At 37.1% G+C, this 5,214-nt stretch overlaps 1 pseudogene; it reads left to right on the top strand.

Annotated features, from left to right (window-relative positions):
- Positions 1 to 2,826: 2,826 nt before the first annotated feature.
- LOC110216027 (serine/threonine-protein phosphatase 2A 55 kDa regulatory subunit B alpha isoform pseudogene) lies at positions 2,827 to 3,486 on the top strand (annotated as a pseudogene).
- The last annotated feature ends 1,728 nt before the right edge of the window (positions 3,487 to 5,214 follow it).

Raw genomic sequence — 5,214 nt, forward strand, 5'->3', positions numbered from 1 at the left:
CTTCTAAAACCTTCAGCTTAAGGATAAAATATTACAAGGAACAAGAAAAAAAAAGTAAACATGGTGGTGCCACAATAGAATCACACAAGACCTAATAGTAGCAACCCTAAAAGACCATATGTCTCGAAGCAGTATATATTGAAGAACAAAAGTACTGGAGTTGCAGCTGAAAATATCATACCCAGCAAAGTTAAGCATAATCCTGAATGAAAAAAAAATGTATACTCAATGAATTGGCAGACTTTCAGGATTTTGCTAGAAACAAAAAACAAAAATAAAACCTGAACTTAATAGAAGATTTGACATATAAGATCCAAGAGAAATATGACAGCAAAAGAATCCTGCCTCAGCAACCCCAAAGAGATCTCTGCAGTCCTCCTCTGATCAATGACCAATCCCCCCCACTGTCTGTGGGCTAAGAGTTCCAGAATCAGCTGCTGCCCCGGGCTGTAGCAGGGCTGTGGCCAATTGCTCTACTGTCTCACCCAGGTCTGACAGACCTTTTCTACTGACCTTCTACGTTGTCTTTGGCATTTGCAGGTTGAGAAATCTGGAAACCACCACAGCTGCTAGTGATTTAGTCTCTTGAGGCCTACTCCAGGTTTTCTGAGGCCTGGTCTTTGCCTGCACAGCCCAAGCTGAACTGCACTCCTTTCCCAGCCTGGTGTAACAGACCTTTCCCATCAACCATCCAGGTTGTCTTGGGCTGGAAATTTGTTTCACTCCATTTTTTTTGTGGGTTCTGCTGCTCTAAAATTTGTTTCGAGCCATTTTTACAGGTATTTGGAGGGGTTTGAGGGACAGCCCAAGCAAATCATTGCTTTTACTCCACCATCTTAGCTCTGCCCTATTGAACAAGCAATTTTCAAAGGAAGAAATCCAAGGTATCAATATCTTTATTTTTTAAAATGCTGAAATCACTAATAATTTTTAAAAAAAATTACAGGAACTCTGAGATTCTTACCAATAAGATTAGCAAGGTTGATCAAAAAAAAAAAAAAGGAAATGACCACTGCATTTTCTGAGCATCTTCCAAAACTGGAGTCGTTTTTTCTTCTGTTATACATTATTCATCAAAGAAACAGTCTGGTAAGTGTGTGTTTTGTATGTAGGTGTTCATTTCCCAAGTGCCTGGAATCTTGTGGAAGTAATTGGCATTCTCTGTTGTGCAGCAAGAAGTAGGTTCCAATAAGAGTGAGTAGTATTTAAATAAACAGCTATTGTTTCATGTGTGTTGTTGTGCTGGTTTTAGAATCTCACTTTATTATTTTACATGTGTGTTTCAAGAATCTAACTCATATCAGTAAATCAGTTAAGCCTGATCATTGCTTGCTTTCAACTGCCTTGCCTCTTAGACAAGTAATCTTAGCTATCTTTGGGATTTCCTTTTGAAGAACTTATCTTCTGTTGTCATATCTATACTCATACTCATGTATACACATATACATTCATGTGCATTTATATAAGACCATACTATATATCTTTATCCTTTTTTTCTCTGAGCGTGGATGACCTCTTCCTTCATAAGTCTGAGTCTTTTCATATTTTTCTAAGTCCACAAACTTATCATTTCTATGCCATAGCTATATTCCAACCTTATACTATTTAGTTATTTTAAATAGTCTGAAACAATATTGATTAATATGGCTTACATATAGTACAATTTCCCCATTTTACTCTTTTGATTAAATCTATTTTAGCTTCAACTTTGTCTCAGATCGTAATTACCTTCTGCTTTTTTTCTCTATTAAATTCTACTCCTCTACTTTACTTCTATCCACTACTTGCCCTCCCATTACTTAATCTACCCCCCTCCAAGTATCCCTCCCTTGTGCTCCTGTTCCCGTTAATCTAAACTCCCCTTTATTCTATTCCCTCACCCTTTCCTCTAAAAATCCCTCCCTTATCCTCTCTCCCCTTTCTAACCTCTTACCCTTTTATTTCTTTCTGAATTTAGAAAACATATCTATATCTCTATACATATATATATACACACACCCATATATACACATATATATACATGTATATGTATGTGTGTGTGTGTGTGTGTGTGTGTGTGTGTGTGTGTGTGTGTGTGTGTGTATCAAAGAGTTCATAACTCAAGTAATTGCCTGGGATCATGACTAAACCTTGCAAAAAAAAGTCAGACCATAGAATTTTTCTTTGGTGACAAAGAAGATAGAAACATATGACCAGAAGACAACAAAATCAAAGCTCATGAAAGAGCTCAAAAATGATTTTGAGAAGCAGGCAAGAGAAGTGGAGGAAAAACTGGGAAGAAAAATGAGAGTGAGGCAAGATAATCACGAAAAACAAGTCAACAGCTTGCTCGCGGGGATCCCAAATATTCCGAAGAAAATAACACCTTAAAAAATAGAGTAACCCAAGTGGCAAAAGAGTTCCAAAAAGCCAATGAGGGGAATAATTCCTTAAAAAGCAGAATAGGCCTAATGGAAAAGGAGGTCCAAAAGCTTAATAAAGAAAATAATTCCTTAAAAATTAGAATGGAGCAAATGGAACTTAATAACTCTATGAGAAATGAAGAAATTATAAAATAAAGCCAAAAGAATGAAAAAAAATAGAAGACAATTTGAAATATCTCATTGGAAAAGCAACTGACCTGGAAAATAGATCCAGGAGAAATAATTTAAAAATTATTGGGGGGAGGCCTCCCACCACCGCTGCTGCAGCTGCCTGTGCTGCCATGGGGAAGGGCACCCCACTCTCCTTCTTCTTGCCCCCCATCCCTCCCCATGTCCTGGGAGGGTAGTGGTCTCAGACCAGAGAGCCTGAACAGCCTGGCAGAGCTTCCGTCTCCTGTGTGCCATGGTACAAGCTGGAGGAGGAAATGATATTCAGTGGTGTTTCTCAGGTGAAAGGGCAGTTGATGATGATGCAGCAGAAGCAGATATAATTTCTACAGTAGAATTTAACCATTCTGGAGAATTGCTAGCAACAGGAGATAAAAGAGGTAGAGTAGTCATTTTCCAACAGGAGAAGGAGAACAAAACCCAAATGCATAGCAGAGGAGAATACAATGTTTACAGCACCTTCCAGAGCCATGAACCTGAGTCTGACTACTTGAAAAGTTTAGAAATTGAAGAAAAGATCAAAAAGATTAAGTGTTTGCCTCAGAAAACTGTTGCTCAATGTTTATTATCTACCAATGATAAAACAATAAAGTTATGGAAAATATCTGAAAGGGACAAAAGACCAGAGGGAAATAATTTAAAGGAAGAAGATAGTCGCTTTAGGGATCCTAAAGAAGTTACTATACTACAGGTGCCAGTATTTAGTCCCATTGATCTGACAGTTGAGGTGAATACAAGGAGACTATTTTCCAATACTCAGACATATCACATCAACTCTATCTCTATCAATAGTGATTATGAAACATATTTATCTGCAGATGATTTGTGGATTAACCTTTGGCACTTTGAAATTATGGACAGAAAAAAAGAAAAAAATATTAGGGGAAGTAGCTAGGTGGCACACTGGATAAAGAATCAGCCTTGGACTCAGGAGGACCTGAGTTCAAATCTGGCCTCAGACACATTACACTCACTAGCTGTGTGACCTTGAATAAGTCACTTAACCACAATTGTCTCATCAAAAAGTAAAATGGACTATCTGAAAGCCATGATCAAAAAAAGAGCCTAAACATCATCTTTCAAGAAATTATCAAGGAAACTGTCCTGATATTCTTCAACCAGTGGGCAAAATAGAAATTGAAAGAATCCACTGATCATCTCTTGAAAAAGATCCCAAAATGAAAACTGCAAGGGATATTATAGCCAAATTCCAGAGTTTCCAGGTCAAGAAGAAAATATTGCAAGCAGCCACAAAGAAACAATGCAAGTATTGTGGACACACAATCAGGATAATACAAGATTTAGCAGCTTTTATATTAACGGACTGGAGGGCTTAGAATATAATATTCTGGAGGTCAAAAGAGCTAGGATTTCAAAAAAGAATTACCTACCCAGCCAAATTGAGTATAATCCTTCAGGGGGAAAAATGGATTTTCAGTGAAACAGAACTTTTAAGCATTCTTGATGAAAAGACCAGAGCTGAATAGAAAATTTGACTTTCAAATACAAGATTCAAGAGAAGTAAGAAGAGGTAAACAGGAAAGAGAAATTATAAGGGACTTATTAATGTTGAATTATTTACATTCCTTCATGGGAAAATGATTTTTTAACTCATGAGACATTTGTCAGCATCAGGGTAGTTGGAGGGGAAAATATTGTGTCTATATCTATATATGTTGATATATAGAAATAGATATAGATATAGTAGATATATATAGATACAGACATAGATAGATACAGATGGATAGACAGAGCGAGGGCACAGGGTGAGTTAAAGATGAAGGGGTGATATCTGGAGAATAAAATGAAGGCATGAGAGAATGTGAGAGTGAATCTTATTCTCATTGTGTTTGGCTTAAGGAAAGAATAACACATAAACACAATTGGGTATGGACATTTATCTTACCCTACAGGAAAACAGGGGGAAGGGGATAAGAGAGGGAGGGATAATAGAAAAATAGCAGGGATGGCAGACTGGGGCAGAGGGTAATCAGAAGCCAACACTTCTGAGGTGATACAGGGTCAAAATCAAGAATAGAATAAATGGGAGGTGGGATAGGAATAAGGGAAATATACTTAGTTTTTCACAACATGACTACTATGGAAGTGTTTTGCGTGACTACACATACATAACCTGAATTGAGTTGCTTGCTTTTTCAGTGAAGGTGGGTGGAGAAGGAGGAAGGTTGAAAATTTGGAACCTGAAGTTTTAAAAACAAACATTAAAAATTATTTTCACATAAAGCTGAGAAATAAAATATACAGGCAATGTGATATACAAATTTATCCTGCCTTACAGGAAAATAGAAGGAGGAGGGGATAAGAGATGGGGGGGGGGGATATAGAAAGGAGGGTAGATTAGGGGAAAGCATATTCAAAATGTATGCCATCTTGGGGTGGGTGGAGGGACAAGATGGTTAGAAAATTTAGAACTCGAAATCTTGTGGAAGTGAATGTTGAAAACTAAAAATTAATTAATTAATTAATTAAAAAGAAAAAAAGGCGTTGGTAATGAGCCATTTACTCAGTGAGAATTCCACGACACAAAATTCCAGCACAGGGTTGATAAGAATTACATGGAGATTTTAAATGGTCTTTTCTTTGCATAATTACCAAGTTTCCT

Source organism: Phascolarctos cinereus, unplaced genomic scaffold, assembly GCF_003287225.1.
Source record: "Phascolarctos cinereus isolate Bilbo 61053 unplaced genomic scaffold, phaCin_HiC Scaffold_9;HRSCAF=440, whole genome shotgun sequence".
Classification (NCBI taxonomy): domain Eukaryota; kingdom Metazoa; phylum Chordata; class Mammalia; order Diprotodontia; family Phascolarctidae; genus Phascolarctos; species Phascolarctos cinereus.